General features: G+C 47.0%; 1 protein-coding gene and 2 long non-coding RNA genes across 3 annotated transcripts in view; all 3 read left to right on the top strand.

Annotated features, from left to right (window-relative positions):
• The first annotated feature begins 1698 nt into the window (after positions 1-1698).
• On the top strand, positions 1699-5823 carry LOC309653342. The gene is made up of 3 exons (XR_014259110.1): positions 1699-1721; positions 3796-3888; positions 5665-5823. It is a non-coding gene; the product is annotated as an uncharacterized lncRNA (long non-coding RNA).
• Positions 5824-5862: 39 nt separating this feature from the next.
• LOC309653345 lies at positions 5863-7196 on the top strand. The gene is made up of 3 exons (XR_014259111.1): positions 5863-5892; positions 6039-6166; positions 7184-7196. It is a non-coding gene; the product is annotated as an uncharacterized lncRNA (long non-coding RNA).
• An 8032-nt stretch (positions 7197-15228) lies between these two features.
• LOC309653415 (H(+)/Cl(-) exchange transporter 4-like) overlaps positions 15229-25247 on the top strand; it is a gene marked incomplete at its 3' end in the record, with an annotated part of 70998 nt that continues 60979 nt past the window's right edge. Inside the window, 1 exon segment of the mRNA XM_082448025.1 lies at positions 15229-16728.

Genomic DNA, 25247 nt, shown 5'->3' on the forward strand with positions numbered 1-25247 from the left:
TAGATTTTTAGGGATGGTGGTCATTTTAAGGCATCTCTGAGAAGGTGGATTTTGAGTAGAGACCTTAAGGAAGGAAGTGCAGGAGCTGGGGAAGAGCATGTACTGAGACACACAGGTGGAAGGCCTAAAACGGTGAGAGAATAGCAAGGAGTATGGGCTGGGGCGATGAGCAGAAGCAGTTGTCACAGCTGAGAGCAGAGTTAGTGAAGGGACCAAATTATGTAGGGTCCACTCAGGACTCTTGTTTTTTTCTGAAAGGAGTAGGAAATTGAGGAGTAGTTTTGAGCCCAGGGGTGACATGATTGTACTTCCGTTTTACTGGGATCTCCATAATTGCACTAAGAATTGATTCAAGAGAAGGGTAGGCATGCAATCAGGCAGGGCAGTGAGAAGTGTATAGCTCAAATGTGCTGAGTAGGAGCTTATGGTGACTTGGATGAAGGGTTGGTGACAAGGGGTCAAAAAACGCCTAATTTTTTCTCTCTTCATTTTATTGAGATATAATTGACATATACACTGCGTAGGTTTAAAGTATACATCATAATGGTTGGATTTACATACATGTTAGAATGATACCAGAGTAAGTTTAGTGACCATCCATCATCTCACATAGATACAAAATAACAGAAATAGAAAAAAATATTTTTCCTGTAATGAAAACTCTTAGAATTTACTCTCTTGACAACTTTCATATATAACATACAGCAGTGTTCATTATATTTATCATGGTGTACATACATGCTTAGTAGTTGTTTATCTTGTAACTGGAAGTTTGTACCTTTTGACTGCCTTCATTGAATTCCCCCTCCCCCAATCCCCACCTCTGGTAACCACAGATCTTGTCTGTTTTCAGTGAGCTTGTTGGTTTTTGAAATATAACTGACCTACAACCTTTTGTTAGCTCCTGTTATACAACATACTTCTATACATGTCAGAATGGTCTCCACAGTAAGTCGAGTTAACATCTGTCACGACACAAAGATAGTGCACAGGTATTGGCTCTGTTCCCCACCCGGTATATTCATACCTATGATTCATTTGTTTTGTGATTGTAAGTTTGTACCTCTTAATCTCCCTCACCTATTTCTTTCCTCCCATCACCTGTCTCCCCTCTGACAATCCCCTGTTTGTTCTCTGGGTTTATGACTCTGCTGCTGTTTTCTTATGTTTGTTCATTTATTTATTTTTTTAGATTCCACATATATGTGAAATCGTACAGCATTTGTCTTTCTCTGTGTGACTTATTTCACTAAGCCTAATATGCTCTAGGTTCATGCATGTGCAAAATACTTGTAATTCTGAAAATTGAGCCAACACAGTTTCTCTTGGTCTAGATAATGGAGTGTGAGAGAAAGACAGGAGTCCAGGATGACACTAAGATTTTTTGCGTGAACAGATGAAAAACTTTTGGTAGAGTACAGAAATTCAGGAGTTTAGACTCCTTAAATGTGAAATGCCACTTAGACCTCCAGTGGAAATGGCAAGGTTGTTTGCTGACTACACTAATTTAATGCTTGTGTTCTAGAAAGAGTCGTGGTAAACAATAAATTACTATCCAGGTTGATAAGGAAACCAACACAGAAGATCTCTTCCTGGAAGAGGTGGCGAGTCTGCCAAAGGAGAGGCCCGGCCGCACGGCCCGCGGCTCGCCCTTCACGCGGAGCAGCACCATTGTGCGTTCCCAGACTTTCTCGCCCGCACGAAGCCAGTACGTCTGCAGAGTAAGTCGGGAGTCCTTTGCCACCTGCCTGGAAGGATTCTTCATCGGTCGCGGGCGGGGCTGGGCAGCAGAGGGTTGGAGCTCCCGGCTGGTCCTCACCTGCACGCAGGGTTGAGAACTCTGAGACAGGTGGAGGGGGAGACCCCACCTGCTGTGGTCCGTGGAGACAGGACAGCAGGTTGGAGGTTGGCCGGCCGTGGCCGTGTGACAGTGACGGCACGGACTAGCAGAGACGAGGCGCTGTTGAGGGTAAGTGCTCACGACGCAGCAGACTGGGGGCGCCGTTTGGCTCAAGGAGAGCTTTGACCCTCCCGCTCCTCTAACGGGGCTCGTTGGAGAAAGCATCTTCCCTTGAAGGGGCTGCCAAGGAGCCGCTGCATTAGGGCAAAGCCAGAGTTTGATCATATGAGAAAGGCAGACCCTCAGGCCTACGTGGGAGACACTGAGGGGTCCCCAGGCCCACCCTCAGGCTCAGAAATTGGCTAGGACTCATGGAACTCAGAAAAGCCGTCGTAGCCACGATGATGGTGCGCCGCAGGGAAGGGGTGCAGACCGACGCGCAGAGGGAAGAGGCGACGGGCAGCGCTCCGGAGAGACCGGGCGGAGCTTCCAGCCCTTCTCCCGCAGCGGATTTGTGCGGGAGTTCTCACCTCTCGGAGCAGTGGCAGCGTGCCCGGAGCACAGCCGACCAGGGGCGCTCACCCGAGGCTTGGTGCTCAGGGGTTTTGTGGGGGTCGTCACGAGGCACAGCTGGTGGCCGGCGTGGCTGACCTTCGTCTCCAGCCCCTCCAGGGTCAAGCTGGTGGCCCAGGGCCCCCCTCACATTGTCAGCAGAGACTGTGTGGCCGGGCCAAGGTCCCCAGGTAAACAGAGACACTTAGAATGTTCTAGGGACTTACAGGTCACTGCCCAGGAGCTGAGCAGGGAGCCCACCTTTCTTGGGGAGGGAAGCCTTTACTCACAGGAGGGAGCAACAGGGGCTGGGGCCCGGGTGGCCACGTCTGCGAGGCCTGCAGCTCCTCTCCCCACGCGGCGAGGTGCCCCGGTCGCGCTGCCCCGGGCAGCCCAGGGTCAGGCGGGGCACTCCCGCCCCATCAGGCTGCAGCCCTGTGGGGCCTGATGCTTCATCACGCGGCTGGAGGCGCCTGATCGAAGGCCACCCTTCCTTATCCTAGACTCCTGCCAAGCCCCTGTGGACCAGCCTCCAGCCTCCTTGCTGAGAACAGGGTGGTGACGGAGGGAGCCCTTCACCTCCCCAGAAACAGGCCTCCAGCCCCTGCACTGGGCTTTGCGTCCTGCGCGAAGGCACGCACTGGCCGGCGATGCTTCTAGAGGCCTCTTTGTGTTTATATTATATGTTTGTGATGAAGGGGAGGCATGTAAGTGCAGGGCTGCGACATTTCCTGATATCTGGGGTTCATTGGCATGGAAAGTAAGGCCGTGAAGGCCAAGACTTTGCTTTCACGCAGATATATGTTGATCCTGAAATGAAAACCTGCCGCCAAATGAAATACATAACGTCTCGGCTCCCGTGAAGTCGGCATTATTTATTTTTCTTTTTAAAGCCAGGTCTTTTTCCTTGATGGGCAGGGTGGGTGTTAGTGGCCTGGGCTTGTCCTCCTGCCAGGAACGAGACTCTTTCCTGGAACGCCAGTCTTCCCAGCTCTTGCCAAAGCTAGAAACACAGCAAATGAGAATGATTGATAAAAAGTGAAAAGCGCTGAGGAGAGTGTGGGTTTTCATGAGCGTCACACCGTATCAAGTGGCAGTTGGCATTGATAGGATTGAAATTGTGTTGCTCGATTAGCCTGGAAAACCTCAGCTGGTTCGGTTGATGGACCTGAAAGAGGGGTGGGGCTGGGGGTTGCTCTGCTCATTTGGTTTGTCTTTGTTTGGCTTGAAACTCTTGTGTAGGGTTTTCTTGTAAGCGAAACCCAAAGTCTTGGTAAAAGCTCTAAACATCATAACTGTTTGAGTACCTGCACGAGAAACAAAATAATCCAGTTCAGAGTACACAGGGAATGAATGTTGAATTCTTGAGGAAGTGTTTCTGAACCTCAGTCTTTTTGGTGTAGCTTTATCGTAGTGACAGCGACAGTTCAACGCTGCCCCGGAAGTCCCCCTTTGTCCGAAACACTTTGGAAAGACGAACCCTTCGCTATTAGCAGGTATGTGCCACGTAGACTAATATGCCGTCTGTATGTACGCTGGGAGTTATTTCTACAAACCTGAAGACGTAATATTTTAGGTAAGATTAATTGAAAGGTGATATGTTTATTTCCTTTTTTACTTAGGTATAATTTTAAAAAGTGTATATAATGTCAATATGTTACCAATATTTGTTAATTTCCTAAGATAATGTCATAATCTAAGATAATACAGGATCTTTACATTTTACAATATAATAAATTAATAAACAGCCATTCTGTATAAGAGATTCTTCTCTCTTTTTTGACAAGGGAGTATATACAGTTTAGAAAATTTGAGTCTTTCAACGTGGAGCATTCTTCTACATAGGACTGTTCTACAGTTTTCCTTTCTATACACCGAATTTTTTCTCCACATCACGCCAGTTTACACAGTTTTGCTACTTTTAATTTGTAAGGTAGTGGTTCCCTGACTTTCCCGGGCAAGAATTCTTTGAAACAAAAAAAAATTCCCAGATCTCCTTGTGGTGGTTGTATTTAGAGTAGCCGCTGACAGAGAATGATAAGAAAGCACATAACTCAGCAACAAAAGTATTTCTCGGCAGCCATGCTGTTGGCATTTTGGCCTAGGTCTGTCTTTGTTGGGGGCTGTCCTGTGCACTGTGGGCCGTTGAGCTGCATCCCTGGCCTTGACCCACTAGTTGCCACTATCACCCCCTCCCCCAGTTGTGACGACCAAAACTGTCCCCTGAGGGCCCAAGTCACCCCTGGTTGGGAACCAGTGAGCTCTGCTATGAATTCAGCAGAGCTTTTAAATGAGTTCGTGTTTATTAAGTCACTTACATTTGCATTTAACTTCTGCATATGTGCAGACTAGTGTTATGGGTGTGTAAAACGCATACAGTTATTCAGTCCTCCCAACAACGCTGATAGGCTCGTGGATTTGTGCTTTTGTTGCACTAACTGCCTTCCCTAGCGTTGTTTGCTCTCAGCTCCGTGTACACAATTCTATTCTCGTCTTAGAACCTTCTTGAAAACAGGAGACTTGCTTACTTCAGGCTTATGTGGGGAGGAACGTTTTGTTGTTGTTGTTGTTGTTGTTTGGCCTCGCTGCGCGGCTGCCGTTGTAGTTCTCTGACCAGGGATGGAACTCGCACCCCAGCATTGGAAGCGGGGAGGCCTAACCATTGGACTACCAGGGAATTCCCTGGGGAGGAGCGTTTTTGACAGCCTGTGTGTGTTTAACCAGACAGCCCTCAGCGTGGTTTATAACGTGCTTTTTGCCCGTTATACAGTAGATCATTAAGATTTTGCCACGTCGGTATACTTTTCATCTTTTTACAATAGCTGCATTTTCTGCTGGCCTTATAATGTATTTGATCACTTTTCTCTTGTTAGGTATTTAGGATTTTTTTCTGTCATAAACCTTTTGCACATCATCAGCTGTGCCTTTCAGATGCAAGTCAAATGAAATTTCAGAACCAAAGAAAACACACATTTTGTGGCTCTTGCTTATATTGTCAAGTAGCACTTGAGAAAGATGACGCCCTCCTGCCCCGGTGAGAGGGTCTGTTTCTCTGTGCTTTAGCCAAAGCCTAGGTCATCCTTACAGCGGACAGTTTCCTGTCACTGGCTCGTTACCGGAGTGGAGGCTTGAACCCGTGTCGCCCACGTGCGTGTTGTGTTGGCGTCGGGCCACGCTGCGGGTGTCTCCCTCCAGTGGGGTCGGTCACTCGGGGAAGAAGCTGCAGGCAGGGCGCGGGCGGGGTGGGCGCGCTCACGGCCGCGGTCTCGCAGCCCTGCAGGTCCTCCCTGGCGGCTCTGGCGGCGCGCACGTCCCTGGACCTGGAGCTGGACCTCCAGGCGTCGCGGACGCGGCAGCGGCAGCTGAATGAGGAGCTGTGCGCCCTGCGCGAGCTGCGCCAGCGCCTGGAGGACGCCCAGCTCCGCGGCCACGCCGAGCCCGCGGCCTGGCTACTGCGCGACGAGCGCTTCTGGAGCCTGCTGCGGGAGGCCGAGAGGCAGGTGAGGCCCCGGCCCGCCAGCGGGGGGAGGGGGCGGGCGGGCGGGCCTTTCTCCCCTCCCGGTGCCCGGAGCTGGCAGGGGCTTCCATCGCTCTTCCTTGAAACTGGAAGCAAACCCGTCTGGTTCACCCCGCCTTGCTGTTGCAGACGAGACAGACCAAACTTGACTTCCATCAAGAACAGGCAGCTGAGAAGATGCTGAAGAAGGCCTCCAAAGGGGTGTGCCAGCTGCGCGGGCAGAACCTCAAAGAGCCCATCCAAGTGCAGGCGTTCAGGTGGGGAGAAGCCCAGGCCTCACTCTCCCGCTTGCTTTCTACTGTCACACCTTTGTCATTATAAAGAGTAAAGTAAGTATTGAGACAGACCCACAAGGAAGTGGAGAACAAAGCTGGAATCCCCACTGCTGTCAGCATTGTGCGATTTTTCTCCTGATTTATTTTCTATGTAGCTTTAATTAAGGCCAATTATGATCATTTTTGTTGAATTTTGCATTCAGCTTATTAAGAATTAAAATACCACATGTTACTACCTAACCTGTTATTTTTTTCATGACTAATTTCATCTAATAAACATAATTCACTTACTGGCTCTTGTAACATCTTTTATGTTTATGATCACAAATAACAGCAATTTACATATGTACAGTATGTGTTATCTTTGCTTTTTAAAATTTAGATTGAAGCATACTCTATATACAGGAAAATGTTCTGTTCTTATGAATATAGTTTAGTGAGTTCTCATAAACTGAACATTACAGAAATCAAAACATTATCAGCGTTTCCAGATTACCCTGCAAATTTCCTTAAACGCTGTGTTGAATTCTAATGACATAAATCAGTTTTGCATGGTTTTGTTCTTTTATACAGCCGCAGTTAACACAGCTCTATCCATACTACTTTGTGCCTGACTTGTAGCTTTGTTTTTTTCTATACCTGTAATTTTTATGTCCTTATCATAAAATAACACAAGATATTATAACCACTTCCTTCAGTTTTGATTTAGAATTCATATACTGATATATTTTAAAAATGTATTCATTTGTTGATAGAACAAGAATTAACACTTAGTATGTAGCAAGCACTCTTCCAGCCACTGGAGATAAATCCCTGCCCTCCTAGGAGTATCATAACTTCTATTAAAATTTTGAAAATTTGTGTACAAACATATATGATGAGAATTCAAATTCTGATTGTTCTATGAACAAGGAAAGCCATCATTGATATGAGAGCTTCCTGCCAGCTTTCAGTGTCTGCATATCACCTTCTAACGTAATTTTTTCCATGCCCACCCAGGGAGAAGATAGCATTTTTCACGAGACCAAGGACTAACATACCTCCGCTGCCGGTTGATGATGTTTGATGAAGTATTTATCTGCCTATTTTATTTCCACGAAGTTCTAAAATTGTCTAGCTAAAATTGTCTTTCAAATATTTGTGCAAAGTTATTAATATACACATTTTGTTTTCAAAAGTCTATAAATATGTATTTTTTGATAGTGACAGGAACAGGGCTTGGCTTTTCCTTGTTAAATTAACATCTCAAGCAGGTTATTTTATAAAAGAGCAGCTATTGTGTTAAGATTCTACAGTTGCCATGCTGTGTTCTTTGACTTGAAGGGTGGAAGACAGAAACTCAGGCAGATTCACTGTATTGTCATTTATTTATAGTTCTTTCCTTCCTCCTTGAAGGAAAACACTGACTTTAAGATGTATTTTAAGACTGAAATTTAGTTCTTCAGTATTTGCCATGCGGTAGAACGGATCTTTGGGGCCGGTTTTTTGTCTGACGTCGGAAACGCAAACACTGTGTGCTGAACTCGTCACTTGCCCCGTCTCTCCTGTGTGCATTGATCATGTATATTGCACACTTTCGCACCCTTTGTGTGCTGTTAAGATGCCGCCTTAGGGGCTCGGTCCTAAGTCAGTGCGGGGTGCGCGTTGCGGAGCTCGGTCTCCCGCGCGGGCTGGGCACCCAGAGCCCCTGGTTTCCGTGCACCTTTCCGTGCCCACCCCGGGTCTGAGGCCGGTCACGGAGCCCCCGGCAGCGGCAGCCACACAGCCCACCCTCACCCGGCCACGGCAGCCCCGCCTGCCTTTCCGGCCCGCCCCATCTGATCCTGACCGACAAGGAGGGCGGTGGTGGAGCTTCTGCTCTGCTGCTCTGCCCTGCAGGAAAGTGAAAAGAGAAGAAGGAAGGTGCGTTTTCACTGAGTCACTGGATCCGCTGATGCATAGAGCAGTCACGACATGGACACGATAACCTTTGAAGGCGCGTTTTTGAGGAAGCCAGCTTCCGTGGGAGCTACAAGTACCCGGCGAGTCACTCACAGGAGAGCATGTGCTTTCGATCAGAGGCCCTCGCCCCATACTGGAGTCTTCCCAACATTTCTTAAGAAATCTTAGAACTAGCTCATGAGGAAAAAATTCTTTACGTAATAAAACTATACCATCCTTTTAAAACGCCAGGTGGTATAGTTCGCCTAATACGTATTTATTATATGTGAAATGCACTCTCCTTCATGAGGCCTCGGAGAAGTAAACGAGGTGAGTCACACAAAATGTAAGAGAAAACGGAACCCTCCTCCTGGGTCTTTCTGCCCCTCCCCCCTTAATCAGCAGCATCTCTCTTCTCATTCGTCTGTAAGCACTCCCTTGGATAACCCACCTTCCTTTTCACATTTATTAAAAATGAATGTTGTAAAAGCATTTCATTGACATGTGACCTATCACGGACAGTGAAGTTGTCAGTGGTGGTAAGGCTGAAAACTCTGTGCTTTTTCACACTTGTCACTTGTTGCTATGTATTTCTGCCTCTAGTCTCGGTTTTGTTTTTCCTTTTTCTTTTGCTAATTTTCCTGCATACGTACCCACAACAGAGGTAGAGAGACAAAACACATGAGTGCTTGCCAGAAGTGCCCCCCAGGAGACAGCGTTGCTGCACGGGTCAGGTTGGTGGCAGGCCCTCTCTGTCCCCAGCTGTTGAAACTTCTGACTGACGGATTGGCTGCCGCTGGACTCTGGGGTGTGTGGAGAGCAAGTCACACGCCTCTGAGGTGCGTGGCTCCCCAGACGTGGGAGAGCCCCGGCCGCGTTGCCTGGCCTCTGTTCAGACACTGCCACTTGAAGCTCTAAGTGGGTGGAAGGGTTGAGGTAGCTTTCCTGCTAACCCCTACAAAGTAGCAACGCGGGGAGACCCACTGTGCCAATACAGAAAGCCCGCAAGGGTTTTCAAATGTCACTGCCCAGTAGATACAGGTTTCTGTTTGGAATGCTTCCCCACCCCAGAGTTAAAAAAGAAAAGAAATCCCTCCTTTGCCCCACCAGAAACAAATGCAGCCCCAGCTTTGCTGTCAGTTCCAGGAGCACTGGGTCCTGCGCCGCCGTTCCCCCATGCTGCTCCCGCCTCCCTCCTGTGTCTGTCTGCTTTCGCACCTGAATGGGACCATAGTCAGAAAGGAAGGAAAAGCCAGGCAGATGAAGGACGGGGAGGTGACGGGCTCCGTGCTGCTCGCAGGCTGTGCTGGAGGTGGCACATGGACAGCGTCAGAGCCCAGCCCGGGAGGCAGGACACGATGCACCCTAATTGGCTTCTCTTTCGTGATTTGACTGTGCAGCTTCCAACTAGTTAAGACTCCCACCCCCTGGAAGATATCCCACATGTCCAAAAAGTGAAGTCCTATCGTCTTAAGGGGTATTTTCTTATGTTTAAGTTTGCCCATAATCGTGCCTTGGACAATCCAAAGTCTGCCACCAGGGTCCTTTAGAAACAGTGTGATAAGTAAAAGGGAATTCGGTCTTCACTTCATCTGGTCACGTAATTGTCACCACGGAAATAAGTAACCTTCTGTTGTGGGAATAAGTTATAATCAGTATTCATCTCTATTTTTGTCACCATTCTAATTGTGTCATTTGTATTGTTTGAAAGTATTTCTTCTACAAAATTAAACTAACCTGCCTTAAGAACAGAATGGAAATGTGTGTGATTTAAAAAAAAATGTAGTTACAGACTTAAATATATTAAAATGTTTATAATTTTTTTCAACAAAAATAGAGGTATGAAAATAGAATAGTACAATGAAGACACATGCAGCCCTCTGCACTACCCCTTCACCATGGACCATTCTTGGCCCATCTTGTTTGGTCTACACCTCCGCCTGCCCTCCCTTCCCGTGTTCTGAAGCAAATCCCATACACCTTTCTGGTTGAGCTGGAAACATTTCAGTACATATGGCTAAGAGAGAAAGACACAGTATCCTTATCACATCATAACGTTTAATAACTCCTCAATGGCATTCATCATCCATGGTTCACCTTTTCACTTGCCTCAAGGTCATTTTTTTTTTTTTTAACTGAACAGAATCCAAATATCTGTTTATTGGGATTTTTTTTAAGTCTGTGTTTTTTTTGGGGGAGGGGGAGCTTTCTTGAGATAGAATTCACATACCATACAATTCACCCTTTTAAAGCATGTAATTCATCAGTTTTTAGTATATTCGGAGTTTAGTATGTTTGTAGCACAAATGCTACAGTCAATTGTAGAACTTCTTCCTCACCCTAAAAAGAAACCCTGTGCCCATTAACCGTCACCCCCATTTCTCCCCCTCCCCCCTGCCCCTGGTAACCGCTAATCTTTCTGTCTCTGTGGATATGCCTGTTTTGGACATTTCCTGGAAATAGAATCACATGCTCTGTGTGCTGGCTTTGTTCGCTCAGCATCATGTCTTCTGGGCTCGTCCACATTGTAGCCTGTGTCAGGACTTCACTCCTTTTTATTGCTGAGTAATATTCCTTTGTGTAGATAGACCACATTGTGTTTATTTGTTCGGCAGTTGATGGCCATTTGGGTTGTTTCCACTTTTTGGCTAATAGGGATAATGTTGCTGTGTACATTTGTGTACAAGTTTTTGTGTGGACATAGGTCTTTATTTCTCTTGGGTCTATACATAAAAGTAGAATTTCTAGATCATATGGTAATTCTATGTTTAACCATTTGAAGAACTGCCAGACTATTTTCCAAAGCAGCTGCCCATTTTATATTCCTACCAGCAGCGTACAAGGGCTTCAGTTTCTCCACTTCCTGGCCAACACTTGTCATTTTGATCATAGCCATCTTCATAGGTGCACAGTGGCATCTCAGTGCAGTTGTGTCTGCTTTTAATTCACAGGATCCATCCCCCCTACCACATACACACCTTTGTAATTTGTTGAAGAAACAAGATTGTGTGTTTTCTGATCTCCCACAGCCTGGACTTGGCTCATTGTATCCCTGGGTGTGGTTTAACATGTTCCTCTGAACTTTATTTCCTAAAAATAAATGCTGAAAAAAAGCTGTTGTTGAACCTAAAAGCTTGATCAGATTCCAGTTCGTTTTTTTCCTGTCTTTTTTTGGGGCTGGGATGGGCGGCAAGACATACCTTCATCAGGTGACTTATAATGTTTCTTTTTATAGGGTTTGCAACTATTGATAATCAATACATAGATCCATTAATTCACTAAGGGTTGCAAAATGATGATATTCTCTCAATTTTTAAAATATTATTATTTACTTTGAAATGCCTTTATAAAGAGAAACTTACTAGTCTATTTGGTTATCCAGTGGTACAGTTTGTACTGTAAGCACAACTGATAAGGCAAGATAAATGATAAACAACTGATAAAGCAAGATAAATGCTTAATTTTTTTCTTTATTGACAAGTTTTGAAAATAATTGTTTCCCCAGCACTGTTACAGTGGTGACCAATTTGTTTTTGGCTTTTGGAATTTTTTTTTTTTTAGTATCGTTATTATTAACACAAATTTAAATATGTTTGGTGTGCTTTAATCCATTGGAGTTGTTATCCTTATTAATGCTCAAATTCCCTCCTCTGTAGCTGGGGCAACCTCTACTGGTTGACTGCTGGGTCCTTTTTATATGTCCCCAGGAGTCTAAGATGGCTTCCTTGCTACTGAAACGGAGTGGGACCCTACAGAGCCTTCCCGGGGACAGACACTTGCCCAGGCCCCATGTCCCCTGTCCGCCTCTTGTGTGTAGAAAAGCTTTAGCATCCTAGACCTTCCCTGGGTTCCAAAAAGAAAAATTTAATAAGAGAAGAAAGAAAAAACAGAAACAAAAAATATTCAAGTAAGACTAATAACAGTTTAGCCATAAAACAAAGTCAAGGGCCTTTGGTTCTTCCTCAGGGGCTATAGATAATACCCTGGGTCATACCCTTCAGTTGTCTGCAGGCACTAAAACCTCCAGCAGGTGGAAAAAGTTAATTGCATGCTGGTCACATAGACCCCAGACCAGTTGGAACCAGAAGGTTGATGACTGAGATTCCTGAAACATCACCCTGTTACCTCAGCATCAACCAATGAGAGAATTGTGCACGAGCTAGCTGATAACACACCCTGTCACCCTCTCCCTCACACTGTCTTTAAAAACCCTTCCCTGAAAGCCACTGGGGAGTTCGGATCTTTTGAGCTCAGCCGCCCGTTCTTCCTTGGCCTTGCAATAAACGCTGCGCTTTCCTTCACCACAAGCCAGTGTCAGTAGATTGGTTTTGCTGCTCCATGGGCGAGGGGACCAAGTTTGGTTCGATAACACTACCCTGCTTGACCAGATGTTTGTGACCTGGAAATGGTCATTTCTCCAGGGAGACTTGGTTTCTTGGTGCCAGGAGTACTCATTACTGCTGGGTTAGTCATTGTTTGCAGATTTATTGTCTGTCTCTGTTAAGTAGACAGACAATATTTTCTTGTCATGCATCTCAATTTTTTCTTTGAAACAAGTGATCAGACACTGCCACCTCATTTTGGAACAAGATTTGCAGGCCCTTGGTTACATCCAAAGGCAGAGGCTGCACGTCTTTTGGTGTTTGGAAACATCGTGCCTGGGACCTGTGGCGAGAGGCACGCAGCCTTCTGGAATCTGTGCTTTTCCGTCCTTCCCACCAACAGACACTCTGGCCAGATTGCTTTTCCTACTCTGCAGTTACAGGCAGAATCCCCTGGGTAATAAACACAAATTGTTTTATTGCAATGGAATTAGTTTAAAAGAAATGCTTCACAGCACTGCCCAATAGAACTATCTGCAATGATGGAATTCTTTTGTATCTGCACTAAAATGTAGTAGCCACTAGCCACATGTGGTGATCAGGCACTTGACATGTGGCTAGTGTGACTAAGGAACTGAATTTTATTTATTTAAAAAAATTTTTTTAATTTTTAAAAAGTATTTATTTATTTATTTAGGCTGTGCCAGGTCTTAGTTGCGGCGTGCATGTGGGACCCAGCTCCCCGACCAGGGATTTAACTTGGGCTCCCTGCATTGGGAGTGCAGAGTCTTACCCTCTGGACCATCAGGGAAGTCCCTGAATTTTAAATTTTATTAATTTAAATTAACTTAAACTTGAATAGCAGCTTGTGGCTAGTGGCTAGCATATTGAAGCAGTGCAATTTTACCCCGTATTACTGTGTAAGGGGAATAATTATGTCCAACTGACCAGGGGTTACATGCCCTGCTTGTCCCCGTGGGTGGGTTCATGTGAGTTGACAACGGTGTGCAAATGAACTGGGCCACGTGGGGCTTTATATATGGATGTGTGTATGTTTGATTGTGAGTCTTTATAACTTTTTCCACTCGGCTCAAAATATGCTAGGTATTTTGATAAGCATATATAGGGGTACACATTTTTCCTTGCGTCTCAGGCTCCAGTAAGGCTCTGCAAAGCACTGCTTACTCTTTCCAGAGCCCTCACTTAAGCCTCAAAATGCCCCCAGGTGGTGGAAACTTTTACTACCTCTGCTGTTCCCCACTTTCCAGAAGGGAAAATCGAGGCTGGCAGAAGCTTGAAAAATAGCACAGACAATAATACTGTCATATGGCTGTTATGTAATACTTCAAGATGGTGTCTGAGAACATTTGAAGACAGTGTTGGTTCTGGTGTAACGCTGTATCCCAGAGACAGTTTTTTTGTTTTGTTTTGTTCTGTTTACCATGTAGCGTGCTTCCATGTCCATGAAAACTTCCTTCCCTCTCCGTGTCCCAGTCACTGGGCTCTGCTCCCCAGAGATAACCACCCTTTGCGGCTTCCTGTGCATCAATTCTGAAATAGTCTATGAAGATACAGGCAATCATACTTCCCACGTGCCAGCAGTACCACATTTAAGGGATTATAATGAAGCAGAGCTTCCAGCATGTTATACAATGGTGGACTCTTAAAAATGACTGGGAAGGGCCTTCCCTGGAGGTCCAGTGGTTAAGACTCTGAGCTTCCATTGCAGGGGGCCTGGGTTTGATCCCTGGTTAATCCCTGGGGATTAAGATCCCTCATGCTGTGGGACTCGGCCAAAAAAAAAAAAAAGCCTGGGAAATGGAAGATTTGGGTGCCTCAAATTATACTTTATAAGCAGGGTCTCTCTGCTTCGGCACTAGTGATAGTCTGGGCTGGAACATTCTCTGTTGCAAGGCTGCCCTGGGCACCGTAGGATGGCGAGCAGCATCCCGGACCTCCACCCACCAGATGCCAGGGGCACCCCCACCCCCGCCCCGAGTTGTGGCAGCCAAAACTGTCCCCAGACATTGTCCAATGTACCAGCAGCAGATAAGAGGGAAAAAATGTAAACGATTCAAAGGGATTAACAAGTAGAAATCTGTGAAGAAAACAGAAGGTGCCAGTACGGAGAAATTAAAGCTCAAAGGTTGTTACATAAGTGTTTGAAGAATCTTTTCAGGAAGGATCTTAACGGCTATCTTTCAATCTTCACACATAGCAGAATAAGAAGTGAATTTAAATGGAAGAGAAATTCAGGCTGGACCTACAGACGATGAAACGGTAACACCAGTTCTGAGCTGCCATCTTCCTTCCTAAAGATTTTTATGAGCAGAATAACCTAGGATGATTAGGAATTGTTCTCTCGGGGCTTTGCGGTTAAGATTTGAGAACCTTCAAGGAATGAAATCTGCGTTAAAAAGTAGCAAAATATACATAATCCATGATTATGTCTCCTACAGCGCTTTAAAAAAAAAAAAGCAAGAGTTGTTTCTTGTTACAAAAGCAATGCATGTTAATTGTACAAAAATTAGAAAATGCAGCTAAGCTAAAAAGAAGAAAATGAGAAATACCTTTAATCTCACTAATGAGTGAAATACTAAGGTCGATACTTTAGTGAATTTGCTTCCCAGTTGTTTTCTCTGTTCAAAGGCATTTGCGTAGATATAAATATATTAAACTGTAGGGGGGGAAACTCTTCCCTTCTTCCCTTCTAGGTTTTTTGACTGGTCTAATAATTAAATTGACATAAAATGGATTAACAGGAGAGAAACATATTTAATTTCCTACAGTAGGGGAGCCCATAGAATTCTGAGACTCCAAGAAGTCACCAAAGCAGGCAGCTTTTATACCTTCTAGACAAGGAAACCATAAGTTTGTGAAGAACTGGAGAAACAAAGGGGTTTGGGCTTGGGCTAGCAAATTAGTGAAAGTAACAAGGTTTGTTTATACAGCCTTCCAGGTGGTGAAGTCCCTGTCTCTGCAATAAGGATGCCTTTTATCCACCTGGTGGGGGGCAGGGTACCTTCACATGCTTTTGGGGGGACCAAGGAAGGTCAGAGTGTCTTTTTTTTGCACAGGCTGTTTCTTAAGTAACTTTAATTCAAAATAATCAGTATGCCAAGTGGCATATTTTGGGGGTGGCATCTTCTGCTTCCTTTTGGGGGTGGCATCTTCTGCTTGCCTTCAACACCTACATACATTCGTCGGATCATTCAGCACATAATGCTTTGGAGCTTGCTTTTTTTCATTTAAGACACCGTGAATGTCTTTCCATGTCGAAAAGTATCTATTACCATATCCGTTTTAATTCTTGTGTTGTACCGATGTCTTATAAACTTAACCTATCCTCTGTTTTTGGCCACTTAACTTGCTTCTGGTGCTTTGAGGTCATAAATAATATTGCAGCAATTTTTCCTTTCACGATTCTTTCCGTTCCTTTCCTTTTTTCCTAATGAGGCTAGTTCCTGGAGCAAATGATAGTAATAGCTGTCGGAGCCCACTGTATGTTTCAACCCGCGCATATTTGCAAGATTTTTGGCAGGAATTGCTAAACAGCCCACCAGGAAGATTGTTCAATTTACATTCTTATGGGGGGGGGGTAATCTTTTTTTTTTTTCTTAAGTCCTTGCCAAAAGGACAATGTCATGGGTGGAGGTGGAGGATGTCGGAAGTGATCTCATTCTGCTGAAAACGGTGCGCCCCAGTTTTAGGCTTTTCCTGAATTGCCTGTTTGCTGTAATGTTCTTCACACTTGAACAATCACCTGGAGAAGAGAAGGTGAAACTAACCTACTGGCAAAAAAAATCGCCCCACGACGAGGAAGGTGCCTCTGCTTGAGTCATTTCCGCCAAGCCGGAACACAGAGCAAGTCACTTCGGACCTCGGAGGGCATTTTATAGACAGCCCCGCGTCCCAGCTCCCGTCGATTCTTGGAACTCCCACCACCGTAGTCCCGGCAGCCCAACCCCAGCGGGCAGCGCGTCCCGTGTCGGGGACGCTGGGTCCTCTGTGCACCCGAAGGAACCGACTGTGCGAGGCTTGGAAGGGCCGGCCTCCAGATCCGAGGTGACCCAGCCTGCCGGGCAGGGCTGAGTGGCTGGGCGGAGCACGTGACGCTCGCAGCCTGGCTCTTGGCTGGGGGGTAGTGGGGACCCGCCCCGCGCGCCGAAGGCTGAAATCGACTTCTGCCTCTGGCAGGAAAATGAGCTTGTCAGCTTCTGTCTCTAGCGGACCCTCAACCCACTGGAGCAGGGGATTTCGGTAGCATTTAAATTTTATATCTCAGGAATCTGAAAGCAAAAGGTAAGTTGCTTATCACTCAGAAAAACAAATGAGAGGAAGGACCTGGAATACCGTACGGCCACTTTGTTGATTTTTAAAATCGAGTTGAAAATAATCGATCGCTGGGCGAGACAAGGGCCATTATTTAGCCCCAAATTAGAGGCTGACCTTCTGAACAGAAATTTGGTTAATCAGGAGGGGATGGTGGTAAAAGGGCCCGGGGTTAAATATAGAAGGACATGAAAGCTGCCGGAATAAACAGCAAGTACGTAACCCTGGCCTGCTTGGGAAACAACCCATTTCACATCTCTTTCAGGGGCGCCAGCGAAGGGAATGTTAAAATTGCAATTTAAACTCAAACGAAAGGAAACTAATCTATATGAAACTGGAATACAAATAAAAACAGTTCCTGCTTTTGCTCTTTCACATTTCAAAAACGTTTATGTGGTTTGGCAAGAAAGTTGATATCTTCACAGTTTAAGCCTGAAATATGCCATTTCAAATTTACGAAATGTTCACGGTTGGAATCTTCTAAGTCCCTCTAGGCAAGGCTGTTTCAGTTGTGAATGAGAAATATTGACATTGTACATATTTTCTGTAATAGATGACTCACTTCCGCAGAACGTGATAAAAATTAGAAAACGTATAGTAATGAGTTATTGCGAATTAACTTTCATGTTTGAGAGATCAAATTCTTTGCCAGAAGATTTAAGAAAACAGACACAAGTACAACCATGCTCATGCAATAGCGCTTTACTTTAAACAGTCAAATGTTCAAGTAAGAAGTATAACTATGTGGTGTCACTGTTGTTTTCTTCGGCAAAAACACGTTGATAATGGAATGCAGGTACTGAGAGTAATTAAAAGCATTATTCATCAGTGCAATTAGTATTACATTCCACAATGAATATGCTTCAAATTAATGTATTTGATATACGGTTTGAAACATGGACCCTCTATGCAAAATATGTATATTCACTCTGTATTTTAACTGTCATTTTGATTTGCACAAAATAGATTTATTTATTTAGTTCTCCATCGCATTTGATAAAGACTTTTTAAAAATAAAAGACTAAATTATTTCCTTTCATTACTAATCCCCTTATTGAAATCCTATTACCTGCGTGGAGCCTGGAGTCATTTGGGTCTCCCTTTCTGTGTGCTGTTTGTTTCCCACAGTTCGTGGAAGGCTAGGCCAGCTGCCCACACCAAACACACCGCCCTGAAAGGAGGCCAGAGCGAGGCTTCCCGGGCACTCGCTCCTCACCTCCAGGGACTTCCAGGGTCTTCCCCGCCGCCCCTCCCCTCCTCGCCCCGAGGGCGTCACGTGGCGGCGTGAGCCCGCCTCCCGGTGACGTCAGCGCGTTCGCAGCTGTTGCGCCGAAGAAACGATGCTCTAGGATGCGGTGCAGGTGGGCGACCGGCCTGTGCCATGCGGCACTGCAGGTAAGGGACTCTGCAGGAGGAGCCCCTGCAGCCCGTCGGCGCCCCAGGAAGCGAAAGTGGGGTTTCTGGCTGCTGCGGCTGCTGCAGGCAGCAGGGGGGCGCGGAGGGCGGCTGCTGCAGGCTCACGCGTGACTTGGGTCTTGGCAGGCGCACCCTGGGAAAGTGGGCAGGGGCCAGACTGAAAGACCCGGGCCTCTTTCACAGGAGGGGAAAAACATCAGGAATGATCACAGTACACGCATTGTAAGGAGAGAGAGGGGCTTGTCAAAGGTAACTGTTTACCGACGGTCATTGTGCTTCTTAAATAATGACGCGTTGACTGATTCTCCTTACGGGGGTTTGTCCTCAGTAGTCAGCCTGATTTCTTTCAAAGGCAAGCTGCTGCTTTGCTTGAAATGGAATGGAAACTTCTTGGTTAGCATTTGAAGAGCTAGATGTGCGGTCTAAATTGTTTGGCATTATTTTGCAAGGTTCCAGCATTTAAAGGGGTATGTCAGAAATGTGCTTGTTTTCTCCAGGTGTTTTAAATAGATTAAAAAATAACAGTAGCCAGTAAAATAAAATAAAGCTTCCAATGTGCGTGTGTTGGAGAGTGCAAACCAGCTACATCTGTTCAGAACAAAAAGGTCTTTAGAAGGGGGTGGAGCTGGAAATGAACACCAAAAGCCATGAATTTCCAGTGTTCTTTTTGATTCCATTGCTAAATAATTTGCTTGCTGAAAGAAGGGGCTTGATGACGCAGTGGCAGATGGAGGGGCGTCAGCTGACTTCAATTTTAGCAGAACAGGGGGTGGGATTTTAATGGACTCTTTTGAGAGTTCAGGCCTGTGTTTACATTCCTTTCTCTGGTTCACATACGACCCGAGGCCAGGACATGTGTGGGTACCCTTAGGAGGAGAATGTGGCGTTCTTTCCTGTAAAACGTGACCCCTCTGGAAGCCGTGGTATCACTGAATTGTATTGGAACTCACACCATGAATCATTTGACCCATGCAGCAACTGTGGGAGGACCTGTAAAACAATGCTATTTTCGTTGGTAATTAAATAAGGCATTTCTTTCAGCGTTTGGAGACCCTGATGCGTTGCTGCAGTAATTCAGTAATTAATTTACTGCAGTTTTCTTCATTTGGTTCAGGTTGGCTATTAGAGCGAAGATCCTCAGGCCCTTACCTTCCCTTCTCCCCCAGCCCACCCCTAGACAGACAAAGCAGATGATAGACAGATGTAGTAGAGACGTGATTCCACTTCTGGCTTTGGGACTGTGGAACCTGGGACAAGTCACTTTGTGTCTTTGGGACTCAATTTTCTTGTCCCCAGAGTCACCAAGGAATTTATACCAGGGTTTCTCAGCCTTGGCACTATTGACGTTTGGGGCTGGATGGTGTTGTGGGCACCGTCCAGTGCTCTGGAGGATGTTTGTTTAGCTGCATCCCTGGCCTCCACCCACTAGATGCCAGTAGCCCCCTCACCCCAAGTTGTGACAATGAAAAATGTCTCCAGACCCTGCCACTTGTTCCCTCATGCGTTCCATTGCCCCTGGTTGAGAACCACTGATTTGGATGGTCTTGAAATGTTCTTCTGGCTCTGGTATTCTAGAATTCATTTTCCTATGATTTGTTTCATGCTGAGCCCTTGGTCAGAGATCCGATTCCCTTTCCTGATGTTGTCAATGCGAAGACTTTTTTATGCTCTGGGTTTCCAGAAGTAGCTTCAGTCAAAGAGGGGAGGCCTGTTTTGTGTGCCAGTCGTAGCTGGGAAGCTAGCTTGCCGGAGTGTCAGGGAAAGAGGGAAAGACACAAGCGCTAGATCAGCGTGTTTGGAACTGGGGTAGCCCAGACTCCCCATCCTTATCTGCAGAAGTGGGAGTAGAAGGACCTGTGTGGAGGCGTCGAAAGGAGGGAGTGAGATACGGGGGTGCTGGTGCCCGTTGTGGCCGCCACAGTCATGCGCTTTACGCTCCAGTGCAGGACTGGCCGCTAAAGGTCTGGCTCTGACACTTCAGAGAGCGGCTTTGCTGCATCACTTCACCTCTTGGAGCCGTTGCCGAAAATGTAAATGGGGCTACTGTACTTGCTGGTCCTGCTTCTTTGGTTTTTGGGGGGATCAGATGGATGTAAGAGGGTCAGCAAGCTGGAAACTCCCGGGAGACAGGAAGCGGTGATGGCAGTGGCATTGCAAGGCGTGGGCCATGTGTAGTGGGTTTGGGGGAGGGAGCTTATAATGATCAGAAAAATTATCCTTGTCGCCCCACGGGCCTGGGACTGTGGTGTGCCCCTCCCCCAATACCCTTGCCCTCAGCTCGCTTTCTGTGCCTCTTCCTGGCCCCATTAAAATTGCTCTCCTGGGGGAGGGTTGGTCTTTAGTGAGAAAGAGCCAGTGTGCAGAGACCAGGGCACAGGCAGCCTCCTTTGTCCACTTCCAGCCATTTTCTTTACAGGTGGCGCCCACAGCCGGCCAGGTAGCTTGTCCCCAGAATGGCTTGGCACCCTAGGTGGTTCATTGGGCTCTGTCTCTGCACCCAGTCAGTGATGTGAAAGAAAATGAAAAAAGAGGAAGGCTTCCCTGGTGGCACAGTGGTTAAGAATCCGCCTGCCAATGCAGGGGACACGGGTTCGAGCCCTGGTCCGGGAAGATCCCACGTGCCGCAGAGCCACTAAGCCCGTGTGCCACAGCTACTGAGCCTGTGCTCTAGGGCCCACGAGCCACAGCTACTGAAGCCCGTGTGCCACAGCTACTGAAGCCCGCATGCCTAGAGCCCGTGCTCCGCAACAAGAGAAGCCACTGCAGTGAGAAGCCTGCGCACCGCAACAAAGAGTAGCCCCCGCTCGCCGCAACTAGAGAAAGGCCCCGCGCAGCAAGGAAGACCTAATGCAGCCAAAAATAAATAAATAAAATAAATAAGTTAAAAAAGAAAAAAAAGAAAATGGAGGAGGATTCTCCATCAAATGAGAGTTAAGAGATGGGATCACTGTCCTAGGCAGCTCTGCCGCTGTGACAGCACCGCAGGGTGGGTGGCTTACCAGCAAGAGACGTTTATTTCTCACAGCTCTGGAGGCTGGAAGTTTGAGATCAGGGTGCCGGCATGGTTGGGTTCTGGTGAGGGATCTCTTCTGGATTGCAAACGACTGCCTTCTCCTTGTGTCCTCACGTGGTGGGAAGAGAGCAAGCTAGCTCTCTGGCCTCTTCTTATAAGGGCACTAGTCGCATGGTGAGGGCTCCATCTTCATAACTTAATCACCTCCTAAAGGCCCCACCTCCTAATACCATCACACTGGGGATTAGGATTTAAATATATGAATTCTGCGGGGGGATACATTCAGTCCATGACAATAACCAAATATAACTTGTGCCCTTGATTGGATCCTGGCCTGAACAAACATCGGTAATAGGCTATGGGGACACCTGGGTTATTTTTATGTGCCTGCCTTCTCGATCATGTGAGGAAACGATTGTACGTTTGATTAGGTGCCATAATCTTGTGGTGTGGTGGGCACCCAGCTCAGCCACTCGTCATTCCTGACACAGAAGCAGTGAGATTAGACATGCTTGTTTCCTGCTGCCATGTTTCAGGGTAATTTGTTACACAGCAGTAGGTAACTAACACGTGTATATGTACAGGAGTCTTATTTTTCAGTGATGCATGCTGAAGTAGTTAGGGGTGAAGTGTCATGAGAGCAATAAGTTACTTTTAAAGTTTTTTGGGTTTTTTTTAACATTTTTGGAGATCTTTTTAATGTATGGCTGAATAGAAGACAGATGAATTCTCAAACCTGCTTCTGCATTCAGTCTGTTGCAGTATCACATGTCATGTAGCCTCTGGAAAATTCCACTGGACACTCATGAGAGAATGAGAATGGAAAAAGGCAAATAAAAATTTACAATTATTATAAGGATGTTTTTGACAGCATAGACCCCCTTAAAAGGGCTTGGGGACCTCAGAGTGTCCCCAGACCACACTTTGAGAACCACAATAATTTACTTTTAAATGGTCCAGTTGAATGGAGAGAGCGAGAAGAGGCAAATACAGTCAAATAGGAACACTGGTTGAATCTGATTGGTGTTATTCATTGGACTCTTCTCCATAATGTGCTGTGTATTTGAAAATGTGCACAATAGAAAGTTAAAAAGAAGGTAGAAAAGAAATATAGACTCTTGGACATGTGAGGGGTTCTGATTGAGATCTGAGGGTGAAGCCCACGGGGAGCATTTTTAACCTGAGCTCCAGGTGCCCTTGACCGCACGAACCTGAGGCCCCAGGGGAGACCTGCTGGCCCGGAGGTTCCCAGCTTACCCAGCAGCCCTCCAGCCCTGCACCCTCCCAAACCAGACCCAGGGGGATTAGTTAGTGGTGAGGAGGGTGGGTGTATGAGCCCTCTGCAAATTCTGGCGTGTGGGCTGCGGGAAAGGCCTTATTATCAAACCCTTGCTTGACTGTATTGTCAGGGGCTGGCCAGAGATAAGTTGTCCTTTCTAAGGGCAGGGCTGGTTTCCTTTCTAGAGAGTGATAAGTATTTTTTGAATGACTTGTTTTCCATCGAAATAGTAATAGATGCTTTTTGGGAGGATTTCACACAGGATAAAGGTTATGGAAAGAGGACAAAGTCTCTTTCCCATTCCCGGTCCCCCATCCCACTTCCAAAGGCAACCACTGATAACTGTCTTATATACTGTTACAGAAAATGTCTATGCAAATACATCCATCTATAGAAGGTATATAGCACTTTCCTTTTTCTTTTTTCTTCACTAGGATGTAATTTACATGGAATGAAATGCATGGATCTTAATTCAGTTGGTTTTGACCAACTGAAGAGAACATTCTTGGTACTCCCAGAGGGCCTCATCTTGCCCTCCTTTAGTCAAATCCTCTGGCTGGAGGGTACCACCATGCTGATTTCTGTCAGCACAGTTTACTTTTGCCTGTTCTTGAACTTCATATACCTGGAGTCCTATGATCTGTACGCTCTTATGTCTGGCTTCTGCACTGGGCGTGATTGTGAGATTCATCTGTGTTGTGTCATGTAGCACTGATTCATTCATTCATTCCATTTTCTTGTGAAAGTACTTGGGAGAGTAATATACTTGATAGACCTCGTTTCTCTTACTCCTGCTGTTTGGAAGCTGTTGTACATACATCAGCTTGCTCACAGCATGTTCCAGAGTGTGGACGGTGTGGAAGTTTACTTAACCAGTCCCCTCTTGATGGGTGTGTGGATTCCTCAAGCTTTTGTAATCAATGCTTATGGTATTATGCCAATGTAAAAATGCCAAACAGGAAAAGACCTCTGGGATTAATTAAATGCATAAAATTTAGATGTTGGAAGCTAGCTAGCTTCAAAAATCAAAGCCACCCTTATATTTTACATATGACCAAGAGATGTCCCGAGAAGTCAGGTGACTTGCCCAAGGTCACGTGACCAGTAGCAACAGAGTTGGGGAACCACCCAGGTCCCCAGATGCCTTGTACAGAATGTTCTTTTTTGCACTATAGGCTCTGTGAGGGAAGGAACTGTGTGTGCTTTGTTCACCACTGTAAACCCAGCACATAGCACGTGGCAGAGTAAGTGCTCATTAAATATTCGTTGGGTGAAATATTAAGTGAAATGTTAGTACCCTTAGAAAAGACCACCAATGTCCTGAGAACTGCAAAGGTGTTTCCATGAGATGTGAGCCTCGATATTCATTCATTCATTCACTCCCTCATTTACTTCTTTGTTCAGCCAGTATCTGTTGGGTCCCTGCCGTGTGTCTAGGCCAGGGTTTCTCTCCCTGGACACTGTGGGCTCTCGGGCTGGATGATTCTCCGTGGGGGGCTGTCCTGTGCGCGGTAGGATGTTTAGCGGCGTCCCCGGCCTCCACCCGCTCGATGTGGGTTGCACCCACTGCCCCGTCCCCCACTTGTGACGGCTGAACTCCAGACATTGACAAGTGTTCCCTGGTGGGCAAAATTGCCCCTGCTTGAGACCTACCAGTCTAGGCACTGGGGTTTACTGTGGAACCAAATGGCCAAGGTTCGTGCCTCGGTGGAAGTGACATTGAAGTCGAGGAAAGAGAAGATAACTGTATTTGATAGGTTGTGCTGTCGCATGAAATATAGCGGGAGGCGGAGGGTGGGCAGTGGTGGATTCAGAACCCTGGTTAGACAGGGCGGTCACGGAGGCCCCTCTGGGGGCCCACACGTGACCAGGGACTGAGGGGGAGCCACGTGAACATCGAGGGGGCAGAGAGCTCCGGCTGAGGGAACAGCCAGTGCAAAGGCCCTGAGGCGAGGCAGCAAGGAGGTGGCGTGCCCAGAGACGAACCGCCCAGAGAAGCGTGGTGGGAGAGGTGCTTGGAAGGGTGGCTGGGCGGACCCTGTGGGGACTCGGCAGGAGTGGCACCAACCCTGGTGACTCTAGGTGTGATGGCAAGCCACTGGGTGCTCTTGGGTGGGAGAGTGACACTTCGGGACGTGTGCTCGAACGGATGGCTCTGGCTGCGGTAAGGAGAGAAGTCAGAGGTGGGTGAGAGAGAAAGCAGGGTGGCCGGCGAGGAGGTCGGGACGGTGGCCACGTGAGCGGTGACCTGGGTGGCCAGGTGAGCTGCAGCTTAGAGGACCGTGCCCTTAACCAGTTTAGCAACCGTGTCGTGCTTGGAGCCAGGAGGGCCTTGGTCGTCAGAGGAGCGCGTGCGGTCAGGTAGCACTGTGAGTGTGGCGACAGCGCCGCGAGGTGGAGGCCGCCTGCAGCGCCTCTCAGGACAGTGTCACCAGTGACGGGCGACGGTTCGCAGGGACAGCACAGGCGACAGCTCTTGCATTCCACAGATGACACTGGAAAGGCTCCCCTTCCGGCCTCCTGGTGTGGATGAAGTCGCTCGAGCTTTCTCGCGGGCCCTCGAGCCCGCCGCCTGCCTCTTTCGCTGTGGACGGGCTGTTCTCTGCCTGGAGGGCTACGCCACCCCCGTGCTGGCCAGCCTGGGTCGCCCACGGTCCACTGTCGCCGAGTCCTCCCGTGCAGGTCCTTGTGCCGGTCCTGAGAGCAGGCAGCTGGCCGTCGGTTGGACTGATGGAGGTTTGAGACCAGAGCCTTCCCCGTTGGAGGTGACTGTCCCCCTCC

Source organism: Balaenoptera physalus (genome assembly GCF_965194825.1).
Source record: "Balaenoptera physalus genome assembly, chromosome: Y".
Taxonomy (NCBI): Eukaryota; Metazoa; Chordata; class Mammalia; order Artiodactyla; family Balaenopteridae; genus Balaenoptera; species Balaenoptera physalus.